The 14,023-nt window shown below is 40.9% G+C and overlaps 1 protein-coding gene across 1 annotated transcript in view; it reads left to right on the top strand.

The window, feature by feature from the left end:
• The window catches only part of mafa (MAF bZIP transcription factor a), a 79,765-nt gene extending 65,953 nt beyond the window's left edge, over positions 1 to 13,812 (top strand). The window contains exon 3 of the mRNA XM_085762807.1: positions 4,652 to 13,812. The gene's annotated coding sequence lies outside the window, so the exon portion shown is untranslated. The remainder of the gene's footprint in view (positions 1 to 4,651) is intronic.
• Positions 13,813 to 14,023: the final 211 nt, after the last annotated feature.

Here is a 14,023-nt window from a genome sequence, read left to right as displayed (position 1 = left end):
GTGCTTTGTACTCGGTAGTGTGAGAGGTGGGGAGGTGTGGGGGTGGGGGTGTTTTTAGGTGTCCTCACAACACTTGTATAAGCATGAAAGTCTTAACATCATAACTGTGGGATGGATGTGGTGAGTAAGAGAAAAGGTGTAGACTCCACATTTAAAACAGTGTGGTTTGGAGAGGAAGGGGGTCTCTGGGTGAGGTGAGGTTTCTATACCTGCATTCGTGAGTGTGCAGTGCATGCACGTGTCTGCGACTGCGTGCATGCACTGCCATTTTGTAGATATTTAAGTTCCCGTATCGTTATGTGTAAATCTCATCTCTCATCCTCAGAATGTCCAGCGCCTCATTATATGACCTCGATACAATTCCCATTTGTTTTGTACTACTGCTTAATAAATATTGATTTACTATTTTAATTACATGTTAATCTCAAAACACATTGGTGCCAGGGTTATGGCTCTCTCAAGTCATACTGCAAATTTCCTGTTTGCAAATATTTATTGAGGATGACATCCTGAGAGGGCTATAAAAGTGAATAGCAATCATTAAACAAAGACTAGCTGTCTACAATATCTGCACAAGTGTCAATATCAGCAACACAGGTTGACCCAGCCACTAATCAATTACTTCTGCCCCACAAAGGCCGTCATTATCTAGACAAACACACAAAATTAAAGAATTATGAACAAACATGTTGAGTTAAAAGACACACATGTGGCATAACAAAACACTGCTGTGTCATTTAAAGGCGCCACCTGAAAATAGTACTAAATCAATTTTTAATTTCTTTGAAAAGTGATGTAACTTTACAGATGGTCTGAGTTTTTCTCTGTTTAGCCAACTTAAAACTGATTCCTGGTCCTTGTTAACAACAAATTATCACATCAAGAAATACATGGGAAAAAGTGATGTTTTAAAACATTTTAATAATTCTGGCTGATTTGATGCCAAATGTTTCAGTATCTGGATGAAGCCAAGACTTCATCAGTGGGTTGGGGCCAATAGGTTTATATATACAGTATATGTGTATCTTATGATCTCCTTTCGTACGCTGCAATCTAAGGCTGAAGTGAACACCTGGGTCCTAAATTGACAGGCTGATGAAACATTTAAAAAATGTGTGACTGTCCAGTGAATTGAGATAACCACCATTTACAAATAGCTCTTGTGAACTCCCTGCTATCACCTTAAGAAATTATTTGCCAAACTGATTACTTTGTGAGATGAAACGTACCAGTGCGCCGGAGGGAATTTTTCAGACTTTGCAGGAAATGGAGCCCAGGGGTGTTAAAATGAGGATAAATAATGAAGCACATCGTTGGAGCTATTTTCTTCTCCCTGCAGATTGCGTTACCTGCCACTGGCAGAAGAACATGTCATCACAACTAATTTGACACTACTGTATTGATAATGGATCATACACTTGACTTACTCTTGAATTTGGTTACTAATGACAAAATGTTTTCCGGAATATATTCACACAAGTCTTTTTGAGTAACCAGTAAATAGAGATCCCTCTCTTTTTGAAGCTATGGAGGTTTGACTGGTCACTGACTTCTCATCCTATTTTACATTAAACTCTAGTATTTTGTATATGTTCACACAACAAAAGCAACAAAACAGCTGATAAAGTTGGTACACAAACTGAAACAGCTTGGAATACCAGTTAATAATGATAATAATAATATATTCTATCTGTACATTTCTAATACGTCGTCGGTACAAAATGTTGTACTTTGATTTCTTTCATACCATCAGTGGCAGTATATAATTATACAAAACTGAAGCCTGATTCTGCAGCACACAGCTGAGGTTATACTACAGCAATGAACCTGAAGAGTTCAGCATGAAATTCTCCCCCTCCTCTCGTTCAGTCTCCCCCTCCCTCTCCCTTGCTTTCTCACTCTCATTCTAAATCTTTCCATCACAAAGATATATTGAAACTGAGAATGCATTAGGATAATTGGGGAGCTAAAAAATTAAATAGTGTCTTTTTTTTTCTTTTTTTGCAGGGGAGAGCTGTAAATGAGGAACAGTAAACAACATAATTTTGATCGATCTGGCTGAAACAAAATCTACAGTGTGTAAAATATTTACTTAAGATACAAGTGTGGAGGAGTGTGTGTGTGTGTGTGTGTTTGGGAATAATCCATGCAGTATGTAGTGTTTGCATGGTTTGTTCCCGAGATCAAGGTTGCTGGTTTAATTGAGCCTACACTGGACCCAGGGCTGAGAGCGGAGGCAGAGGAGCATCGATAAACTATGAAATGGTTCCAATATGGCCAATCGATGAGGCTTTGTGAGCAGCTCCCTCGGGGCTTTGATTTTCCTCTCAAACAACAATCCAGGATCTCTGCTCTTCAAAGGCAGACTCCATCTTTGCTGTTATTGTTGTTGTTGTTTCCCCCATGTTTGAGTGATGTCACTGAGGTCGATTTTATCCATGTCCATAAAGGCTCTCCCACACTTGAATCACTTGAATCATGGCTTCTGTTGGTCTGCGCAATGGTAACAACAACCAATAAAGGTCAATCTCCCGTGGTAATGGCCAATTGGGTTTGTTCCCATTATTGGCCCTCTGAGCTGTGGTCAACAGATGGAGAGCTGGCATCGCTGACACAAGTTACACTCCAACCTTAAGGAGGCTCGGCTCTACCTCCAGGTGTTGTTGTGCAATTCCTCTCTCTCTCTCTCTCTTTCTCTCTCTCTCTCTCCCTCAGCTGGCTTTGGCCCGCACACACTCCATCATGCGACGCTCCTGTATACGGCCCGTGTTGCAGTAGCGTCACAGGAGCGCTGTCAGTGAGGGCTAACCGTCTAACCATTTCATCTAATTGCCTCATTAATGATTCACTGGTGTTAGGCTGCTCTAGCACTTCGCTGTGGGGAGCAAATTGTTCTGATTGGTTTGCCTCTGTCAATTATTGATGAGGCAGTGATCTGAAGTGCTAACACCTGGCTTTGGAGGTCCAAATGGCCCTGCATTCCCATCACATACTCTGTTATCACACACTCTGGGACCACATTCGGGCTTGAAGGCTTGGAGTCTTGACTGTTGCTGTTGTCTGGGAGTGGATGTAGCGTGCCCCCGGGGCAATGGCTGTGATCTCAGTTGTAAGAATATTAGCTCACAGAACATGGCTCACTGCACAAAAGGTGGACCAAACAGAGGGACGTATTGCTCGCAGTGATTTGTAAGTAGTGGAGCCAAACACAGATGGAGAGGGTCCACCGACACTGTATGGATCACGTGTGTGTGTGTGTGTGTTTGTGTGTGTGTGTGTGTCTATGTGCGTATAATCAAACCACAAAAAATCTAATAATATTCCTGACTGCATTTTAACATGAGAAAAATATAAATTATGATTTGTCCAAAAAATCTACTGTACATATCTACATATTTTTAATATATTAATATATATTTTTGGGTTCTTTCTTTTTTTTTGTTTTTAGACTCTTTTAGACTTTGTGTTGCTTTAGTGTTTTCTTCATTAGTGATTAGTGATACACTGTTTAAGAAAGTCACAGGACATGCTCAACTTTAGTCAATTGTAACACATCAATACCCAATTAAAAACTATTTAGCAAGCAGGGGTCAAATACGTGGCTAGAAATTGTTAAAATGAGGTGGTAGGAGCCTAAATGAAAATTTAATTGTATGTTATATTCAACAAAATCTCAAAACAAAATAAAATATCCACTTAATCTAATAGTGTTAGACATGTAAAAAAAAAAATCTATTTATTTATAACATAGCAGGTGGTGATGATGAAGATTTAAGTACTGTACTGGGGCTAGCAACCAATGCAGTAAGTAAACACATGAATAAAACATCCACATGAGACTAAGATAATAATTTTAGATTTTTACAGGTGTGAGTGGAGCTTTTACGAGATGCAATGCAACATCAATACTCGCTTTGTTTATGGTGATTTATAATGGGTGCAGGCTAGCCGGGCCATGCAACTGGATCTCCAGTAGACCGTAGCTGGTTTTCACTGTACATTGTGTCTAACGCCCCACAAAGTGCTCCTTCTGGCAACATGACTCATTCGTACTCAATGCACGAGCCGCTATGGCGCCTCACCAAACTTTGAGTATTTCAAGACACAAGACGTAGAAAAAGAACAGTATTTTCGTGCCTTTATGGGGTAAAACATGAAAAGATTGATTAGCGTGAAGAGATGGAGACGAGGAGGAGACCCTCCCACACTGTTTGTGAATTTGCTTGTCTCTCCTTGGCCTTAATTGAAGCTGATTAAAGAGTCACCCCCCATGCTGACGCCACTGTCACTCTGAATCTCAGCCAAGTGGGCTTGCCACGTACACTCACAGGGTGGTCACTCTGCCTTTGTTTTTACACTGGCAACAGTGACAGCAGAAGCCTCCCCACCCCCAAATACTGTAACTGTGACTCACTGTGTGTCACCATAAACCCTGGATGGAAGGGTACAGACACAAGGGCCCTGTATAACTCACAATGTGGACTTCACTCACTGTCTAATAGTGCACGTTATTTGTGTGTATGCATGCATGAAGTGAGTGAAAGATTGTGACCTGACTCTAACTTTCATGACTTTCTTTTTTCTTTTTCTCCCTTCCTGTGGACCCACTCCCCCTCTTCTCCTCCCCATGTCTTCCTCTTTCTGTCAACAGATAACCTAGCGGTTGACCGGTGATGACATCAGAGCGGCAAACCAATCGCACGAAGGCACCTACAAAGCACAACATTCAAAAATGACTTCACTGAAGAACAAAAGACAAGACCTGCTAAAATCCCTCTGAACCCCCACAGTGAAATTCTTGAAAGCCTCTTACTACTCCTGTTTCCCTCCCCGATATTTTACCTCCAGCTTTTTTCTACAAAAAAAACAAAAAAGAAAAAAAAAGAAAGAAAAAACAGACTCATACTAATGAGATGGTTGACAACGCCAGAAACTGAAGGACTATTTTCTCTTTGGTGGGAAGATCGCTGATGCATGCTTCTGTAAATACATCATAATAAAACCCTATTCTTATTCCTAATATAGGAAGCATACCAAGTTGCTCTCACCAACTTCATTAACCTTCATGACTGTGGATAGAGTACTCATGGCTCAATATTTTCCATATAAAGTCAGAATCCTTCTTACCTCCTCAGACACCATGTAATTATCATTTCCCATATCATTTCTCTACTCTTTGGAGTTAGTTGGACTGTAAAAATTGTACTTCCTATTCTTCTTATTCTCTTTACAAAATGGCCTAGTCTTCCTCTCCCATATCCGCACTAGTACATGTAAATAGAGATGAATGAAGACAACAGCATGGAACAGACTATAGTGTATATTTACCACTCCCCTAATAGATCACAGATTTCAGTATGAGGATATTTCAGACAACCTTTTTAAAAGTTTAAATACAAACTTGTTTTCTGATAGTTAAAGACATAGTCCCAGGTATCTGGACATTTTCCTATGTATTTGAATAGATGCATAAAGGCAGTAGCTATAGGTAATGTTATTATTTGACGACCTTGCAAGGATTATAAGGCAGCAATTCTTTTGGTGTCATCAATCTGTTCCAACAGGAAACAAATGGTCAAACTGAAGAGGAAAAGCAGGCAATTCACCTACAATAAGTTGCCTTGAGTCCACCTTGGCACTTTTAAAAAATTGTAATTGATAATATTTATCTTTTTTCCCTCACAATATCTATCTTCTTATTCTTTCCCATTGAAATATTTCCCTCCCGCTCTCCATGTTTGGGTTGGAACTGCTGAAGCTGTCAGCCTGACAGAGCCTTTTTTTTTTCTTTAAATAGTTTGAAATGGTGCTCTGATCCTGAGCCTACACATGGGGAAAAAGAACACCTCATTGATTGCAATGTAGACATGAGGACTCTCACCTCTTGTTTTCTGTGGACTATGAAGACAACCAAATGGACTGATAAAATGCCAAGCCAATGAACAGACAACCTCAAAAGGCTACCCCCACCCCCCTCCCCCCCTTACTGGTGAAGACAGAAAAATCATTGCATGGACAACAGGGAAAATACTAGCTTGTTGAACACCTCATGTCTATCATTGTGCATCCTCTACCTCTCAGTGTTTATTGTGCATCGAGGAATCCGTGACTTTTCAGTGACCCCTCTACTGTCCGTGCAGTACAGGGGTCACATAGGAGAGTGTCGCTCAGCATCCAATGCTCCTGACGGACGCACGTGGCAATGGGGAAGACAAAAACAAACACTTTGACTCACTCATACAAGCGCATGCCTGCAGATGCACAATCATACACAGCGCCACTCGAATAAGTTGCTGTATATATGTACAGTGTATCCACTATGTATAGTCCCAGATGCTGTACTTTGCATGTTGACTCGTAGATGGAACGTGACCATTACTCATAGAGGAGATTGTGCAGGTAGGCCTAGTCAGTGGATTGCCTCTCTAAACCAATGCAAGCTCTTTGTCAACTCTACATCTTCTTCCTTTGTTTTCAGAAAATGTATACTAACGTAGCTGAAATAGTTTAACCGCTCCCGATCCTCTTGTGAAAGGCCCTTGGCGGCCAAACAGCATTGCTGATGGGGTTTTAAACTCTTTGAAGGGACACATAACCTCGGCTTTGATGTCAGACAGAACCTGGCCACAGTGAGCGTGGGTAGGAGAAGAGAAGATGGAAGGCAAACTGGGGCGCTCCAATTAAGTGGCAGCGCACAAAGTGGCATGGGGCATCCTGCCAGCAACTGTCCATTCATCCTATGTCAAAGGGATTTTCACATCTCAATGAGTCTACACACTGCCAGAGAAGTCTGAGAGCAGAGGAGAGGAGAGCAGGAAAGGCTCAGGAGAAGGGATGGGAAAGAGGGAGAGCAGATTTTCACCCAAAAGTTAAGGTAGTGAGCTTATGTTCAAGTATTCCCCTGGTCAGTCCACATATAGAATATTTTTTTCCTTGAGGACCTCAATGACCTTTTGACCTCAAACTGTTACACCATCATGCAACTCTCTAGGCTGTCATGACCTCACGTCCTGTCTGAGGTTAACTTTGAGTTAATGAGCACGGCCCTCAGCTCAACCAGATGTTCAGCCTTGTGGTTAAATACCTGTTAGCCCTCGAGCCCACTGATTCCTAGACGCCTGCCCACTACAGCTGCACTCTTCCTGGAGACAGCTACACTCACAACTTCACCAAGTGGGAAATAATGTTGAGAGAAATATTAACTTTACACTCTTTACAACAGGTATGTGTCATTTTTTAACTTGAAATAATTACAATTGCATTGAAATCCCATCAGTGCACACAATTTACCTAGAAAAGCAGTAATTCTAGCAGAATACCTATACCATATTACCTGTTCTTTAAGACCACGCAGCATACGGACAAACTGTCTTAAATCAAATACTGTCAAAGTACACAGCATCACATGAGTGTATTTACAGTCAACATGTAAACAAACTTGAAATTAAGACTTATGACTTACAGGTGATTAGTAAAAGAAGATTTAAAATACAGGACGGATGAAGATGTCACTCAAAAATTAAATGCCGCAATGTGGTGAGAAACGAGACATTGAGCAAGTGTTGATCTTCTCTGAGCCTTGAGGCTTTACACTTTCTTAGAAGTGAAACAAAGCTCTGTTTCTGTGCAGCTGCGGGCGATCTGTGGCGGGCTGATCTGTTTTTGTACGCCTTTAAATACAAGTTGTTCTGCCCTGGCAGTCAGGCAGTGAGTGAGTCTTTATCTGGCAGTGACCCTGACCAGGACTAGGACATGTACGTCAACATGCACAGATGCACATGCTCGTATACAAAATGTGTGAAAGTTGACACAAACGCATAGAGACACATCCTTGCTCTCTCTCTCTCACACACATATACACACACACATACACACACCATGCTAATCTAAACAGCAAGGCTGTATGTAAACAGATCGTCGACATAATGGGATTGTTCAGTGTGCAAACAATAAGCTGTTAGCGTAATCACAGGTCAAAGATATATTACCCAGAGGGCCACGCTGTAGGTATATTAACATGATGGATATGTGGGAGAGAGGAGGGGGCAGGGATATGAAGGATATAGAGCTCTACCCATTCAGATTTACCCCCTGTTGGGCCCCGTCCGCTGCCTTTCTCTCCTCCACCTCCCTCATGTCGGTCCCATTTAATCAGCCTTCCTCCTTCTCTTCTCGCGCCTCCCTCAGTTTGCCCACCTCTTTCTTAGATACAGGTTTCCTCCCTCTTTTTTTTAAATCAGGTATCCCCTCTAATACCACAGTCTTGCCTTTTTGTAGCTTCATTCCCTCCATCCTCCACCAATTTCCCTCTTGTCCTGGATAGATATAATCTCATTCGACAAAGTTCCCTGGTCATTGTGGTTGCAGGATAAAGCAGCTCAACAATCTTGTTTCTGGATTAAGTAAAGAAGGGGTTGAATTATATTGGGCCATTGAGGTGCTTTATCCATGCCTGGCACATTGAACCTTTTGTAGCATCATGACATTCAAATAAACCTTTATATTTCTATGAACAACGTGATAAATAGAAGAGCTACATAGTTGATAGAGATGATCCTACACTCTACTTAACCACACTGAAAGTACCGTGCTTAGAGCAGCATGCTTGTTCTTCTCAATGAGTAGCAGCGCGCAAGTGCCGTGTCAGTCAGGATAAATCCTGCGTAGCTTACTCCACTGCACATACAGCTTATTAACTTATCTCTGCTTTATTTGATTACCATCTAGCCCATTCTCTCAACTGGTTAATAAGTCCATGTCTTCCTGACTAAACACTCCATTAGTGTCATCACTGGCTAGCTTGTGTGTGTACTGCATACGTCTGTGGACCACTGAAGCAGATACACTTTGGGCCCCGGGGATTGAGTAAACACAGAGGCAGAACACTAGGGAGAAAAACAACCTCCAAGACAGACAATAGGTACAAAGGTGGTCAGTCTGAAGATGACAGCAAAAGTCACAACCCTCTGTCTATTTGGTTTAAATTGCAAGGGCAACCTATACGTATGTAGACACAATCTTGAAAGACTAAAACACGGCCACAAGGACACACCAAATAGTCCAAGCAAACAGCTACTGAATATCAACCAAGCTTGCAAGTAACTATTTTATTCTGATTCAACTTGTCAAAGAACGTCATTTTGACAAGGTGAAAAGCAGCCATGAGAAGTGTGGATCATATATTCTGGCTGATTCACTTCACATTGTGTATTAAAGTTGCAAAGTGGGAGGACATGTTTCTTTGATTTTGGAAGCAAGTGTCATTTTTTCCCCACAGTCTGACTGACAACTGGAGCGCTGCTGCAGCTTGAATGGACATGAAACTCTTGTTGAATCATCAGTACAAAAGATAAACATCTGTGTTAGATAGTGTCATCTTTTCTCATGAAATAATGTCAGAGAGCTGGTGATACATTTTACAGCTTTTGGATTCTGGGTAAATTTTTAATTCAGCATCTATTGTGCTTTGATTTACTAGCAGCAACAACAACAGCGCTTTGAGTGCTCTTGTTTGACACCTCTGACTGGCTCCTTGGGAGGCTCACGGGTATTGTAACATTCAGAGAAGTCCATCATGCCAAACTGAGATGGCAGAGCATCATGGGAAAAAACACTTGCCAAACAAGGAGCTCCCAAACAAGTAGCTCCTCCCACTTTGAAACACTCACATACATTTATCTTTCCCTTCTCTGTATGTCTCACACACACACAAACACACACTGCTCCTGTCTGTGTCTGTGTCTAGTGGGGTGTCATGATTACCACTGACCTTAAGCCAGACGTCGTCGGGGTGGTGGGAGTGGGGCCAAAGGTGAAAGGATTACAGTGAGGCAACCCATGTCAACTGGTCTGGTCTATAATCCTGACCTCGATGGCGACCCGAGACTCTGGAAAAAAAAAAAGATTGACATGCGTGAGTTGAACTTGGTGTGTCTACATCACCATGTTACTAACAGTACTCTCTTGTTTGTGCTTTTTAACTAAGACAGGACTTGAATGAAAAAACGGAGCATATGATGTAATGTGGATTCTGATGTGGAGACATTAGATGAGGGTTGATCTAATAGCCAGACAGCAGCAAAGACAGAGCAGACCTCCTTATGTCACAGAGCTAATGACAGGGATGAATAATAGAGCCTTTAAAGCCCTTACTCCCACCTCATTCTGGCCTGCATAAGCCTGAGCACTACATGAGCAGCTAGCCATCAAACCTCTTGCAGAGATGAGATGGGCTCCCAAGAAGATTTGGGGGGGATAGAGAGAATCGGATTAACCAAAATGCCTCAATTGGAATAAATGTTCTGGGCTGACCCAGTGTAATGCCATTGATAAATGCTGTAAACCAAATCTTTAGCATCTTATTAAGTAGAGGAAGAAAACATATCCTTTTAGCAACCATTAGCTGTGGTGAGATAGCCCCAACCTTCACTTAAGGCTTGTTAGTCGATGTATCAAAACACATACAAGCAGTGTTTGTTATAAGCAGTAGGGACTTTTACAAATACCCAAGTTGCCATTATAGAAATAAATAAATGGCGAAATAATAAATTGCCAGAAGCTGTGGACAGGTGGCATTTCAGCCTGCACCATTTAGCTGTGCAGTCTGGTTTCTGACAGCTTGATTTAGTCTCCTGCACCTGAGCCAGAAAAGAGAGAAAATTAACGGCAGGAAAAAAAATAGCTTAAATAGATTCCAATTTGCCTGCTTTGAAACACAATGGTGAAGCTGATGTACAGAATGGCCTTTTTTGGTGGCTATACCAAGGTTATCGTGATCACACAACGACTGCACACACTGATTCAGGGTCAGGTGCAGGGCACAGTCAGAAAGATAACGGCACTGATGTGTTTCACCCGTATCCTGCCATCTGAGCCTGGTTCTGTTCATGGGGACAGTAGAGTTTGTCTTTAGGGTGTAAAATTGAGATTAAAGTGGCTCAAGGGGAGATGCTGGGATACATGCTGTTCTCCCTGCTGTGAACAGGGTGTAATCCTTCAGTTTTAGCGAAGTGAAAAGTTTGTGGAGTCCAGAAAGTTACGCATACATCCCTTCTGGGCCCCCTACAGAGCAGAGAGTGAGAAGCAGCAGGGGATAACCATATGTTATCAAAGTGTTCTTCAAAGCTCCCATCTTTAGTCCACTAAATTATACAGTATCATCACATATACCTGACAAAAATAGAAAAAACGTAATTATGCAGCTCAATGTACAAACACACAAAGACACAAAAAAACAGTTGAAATATGTTTTAAGAAAAGTGTTGCCTTTGAACATTGAAGGGACATTTCTATTTATCCCAGAAATAACTTGGATTAAACTTTGTTTAAACTGTGGCCATGTCCCAACAGTGTGGGTCAGTTCATGATTTTGTATTTACATGCTTTTAAAATACTGCTGCTGGTGGACAATTAAAAATTTATGATTCTTATCACAATGAGCCCCTTCTGTTACCAGAGGTTAATTTGTGCTCGCCCCTCATTTCAATTGTACTGTAGTAAATGTCCACATTATTTCCCACATGGGCCTGGATGAGGGGTTTGATTATCCAAAGGTAGGCCACGGTTGGCTCCGTTATTGTCAGAGGGGTCGTAAGCTGCAGTAACGGCTTCTAGGGTCTTATTGCTATGGCGATCAGCCCCTTGCCACTTGGCCTCCATGACCCCAGTCAGAGATAAGCTTTATGGGAAAGCACATTAACATGCTCTGGCAGTCACCTCCCTCCTTTATCAACGGCAGTTCTATGAAATCAAGTGTTTATGGACCCCCAGTGAGGGTATAGTGCTGCTGATTGCCTGTATTAGAGGTTGAGTGTAAATGAGCTGGAGGTGGACAAAGGACCTGTAGTAGTGGGGATAACTGAGGATGCGATACTGATGTTACTCTCACTAAATGAGCAATATCTTTAATGACTGCAATACCCCATGAGCAGGTTATAGTTCCAGGATTACAAATACTGTCTACAGTCTAAATATATCCATGTCTTCCATGTTTTCTACAAAAAACAAAAAAAACAAAACAGGCATTAGCATAACACAAAAACAACATATAGATATAACATTATATTTTGGAGGCTCTTTTTTTTTTAATCATATATGCACCACTGTATGATGTAATTTTTATATCTTTATTTGTCATGCTATTTGTGTTACACTGATTCAATTAACTTAATACTATGTTGTTTTTTTCATGGGTTACATTAATAGAGGCATTTTCCTGTGGCTATGAATGAGAGAAAGCTAAGGAAAAGTGTCAGTCGTGTTTGCCTGCTTACAGTCTGATCACTGGTGAAAGATCCTTTCAGTATGTCTGCAGTGATGGATGGTGATAGCCCCGTGTCTTTGTACACATCGGGGGGCCCTACTGTTGTCACTGGCCAGATAGAGAGAGCGAGAAAGAAAAAGATGTAGCCGCAGCTTAATGTCCTTCTCTGGTGCTGTGCATGCGCTTTCCTATTTGCTTTTCCCTTCACGGCATGGTTAACATCGTAAATTAACCTTTTCAAGTCCCCTGTGCTCAGAGACTGGTGCGCAGTATAGACAAAGCAAAAAAAACAACAAAAAAAAACCAGATCTGTGTTATGCAATGCAGTAGCACTGGTCAGAGATGGAGCCTGTTACAGAATTGAGCTATTCCGTTTCCATTGATAAGGAATAAAACAACAAACTTTCTTCAGACAAGCAAAACATTTTTATTTCATGTGCATGTCCTGTGTACTCTGCAAATCGGTATGAGGCTGCTTTTTGTTCTCCATCCTAGAAGTGTAAATGAAACACATCAAAGAAAATGTATTGTAGATCCTTCCTCTTCTTAGTTCCAAGTCTGTAAATAGGATGTAAATACCAAACAGCTATGCATGCTAATATACAAGCAATTTGTTCAGGTACTTTTGTAATCCAGACTTCTCATATGGCATGTAATAATGAAAAAAAAAAAGCAAACATGGAAAAACATAATAAATTGTGAACACAGATATGGTTTGTAAACAACTTCAAAACTGGAAAATATATGTCTTTGCTGTTAATGTTTTCTTACTGATGACTAATGCATTGGCCTGCCATTTACTACAGTGCTCTGCTCATGTTACTTGTTATCTTTTTTATGTTTCTTAAGGTAGGGCTGAGGCAAAAAGGACCATAAATCACTGGTTTGTGGAAAAGTCAGGTTGGGGAATAAGATGATGAGGGGAAGAACGGCAGTCTGACCATGCTCTTTGTAATTTTTTCCATTGACGCTGCACGTTCACATGCACACACTTAATAATTAATTACATATCCTTAGTGTCTAACACAGCCAATGAAATGCCATTGCAAAACCGTTTAGCTTAAAAGCAGTAGACAGTGGGCTGCCATTTGAGTTATCTCACCAAAAATACGTATCACCAGCTTTAAAGTGTGCTGTTATTTTGAAATGGCATACATTTGTTTCTGATAAAGTGAATGCAAAACCATTAAATAAACTATGAAGCTGGAACAAGCAATTTTGACTCATTCCAAATTCTCCAAATCATGGCGCAAGGGAGAGATTTTTGAAAACAGTTTTTCTTTTCGTCTCATTTGTAATACTATGTCCAGTGAAAGCGATTATCTATATGCCAAATTTGCCTCTGCCCTAGCATCTCCAATGTGACATTTTATGAAGACAGAGATGGAAGAAGTAAGAAGAAAAATCTTTTTGGTTTCTAAGAGTGTTTATTTTCAACCATGTTAGAACCATGTTAAATCCCAAGGCGCTCATGGTAGATCGAAGTGTCTAATTTTTAACCTGTGCTAAAGATATTTTAAATTTAATAAATAATTATTGTAACAAGAAAACATGTTGTACCGTGTTCTGATTCATCCTCTGAGCTTCTACATATTACCCATGATGCTATTGGAGAGCGCTGAAATGGATAACATTGCTGACGATATGACAGATATACAAAGAGAAATGAAAGAGGTCTAAAGAGTTTCGCTCTAAAAGGCCTTTAGTTACATTTATGTCCTGGTAAAGTGCTCTCTTCACTCATTATAAACATTCTGAAAT

The sequence above is a fragment of the Trachurus japonicus genome, chromosome 3 (genome assembly GCF_045865225.1).
Source record: "Trachurus japonicus isolate A0001 chromosome 3, Traja_1.0".
NCBI lineage: Eukaryota > Metazoa > Chordata > Actinopteri > Carangiformes > Carangidae > Trachurus > Trachurus japonicus.
Note: the sequence above shows the minus strand (reverse complement) of the source record. Positions and strands in the feature narration are given on the sequence as shown.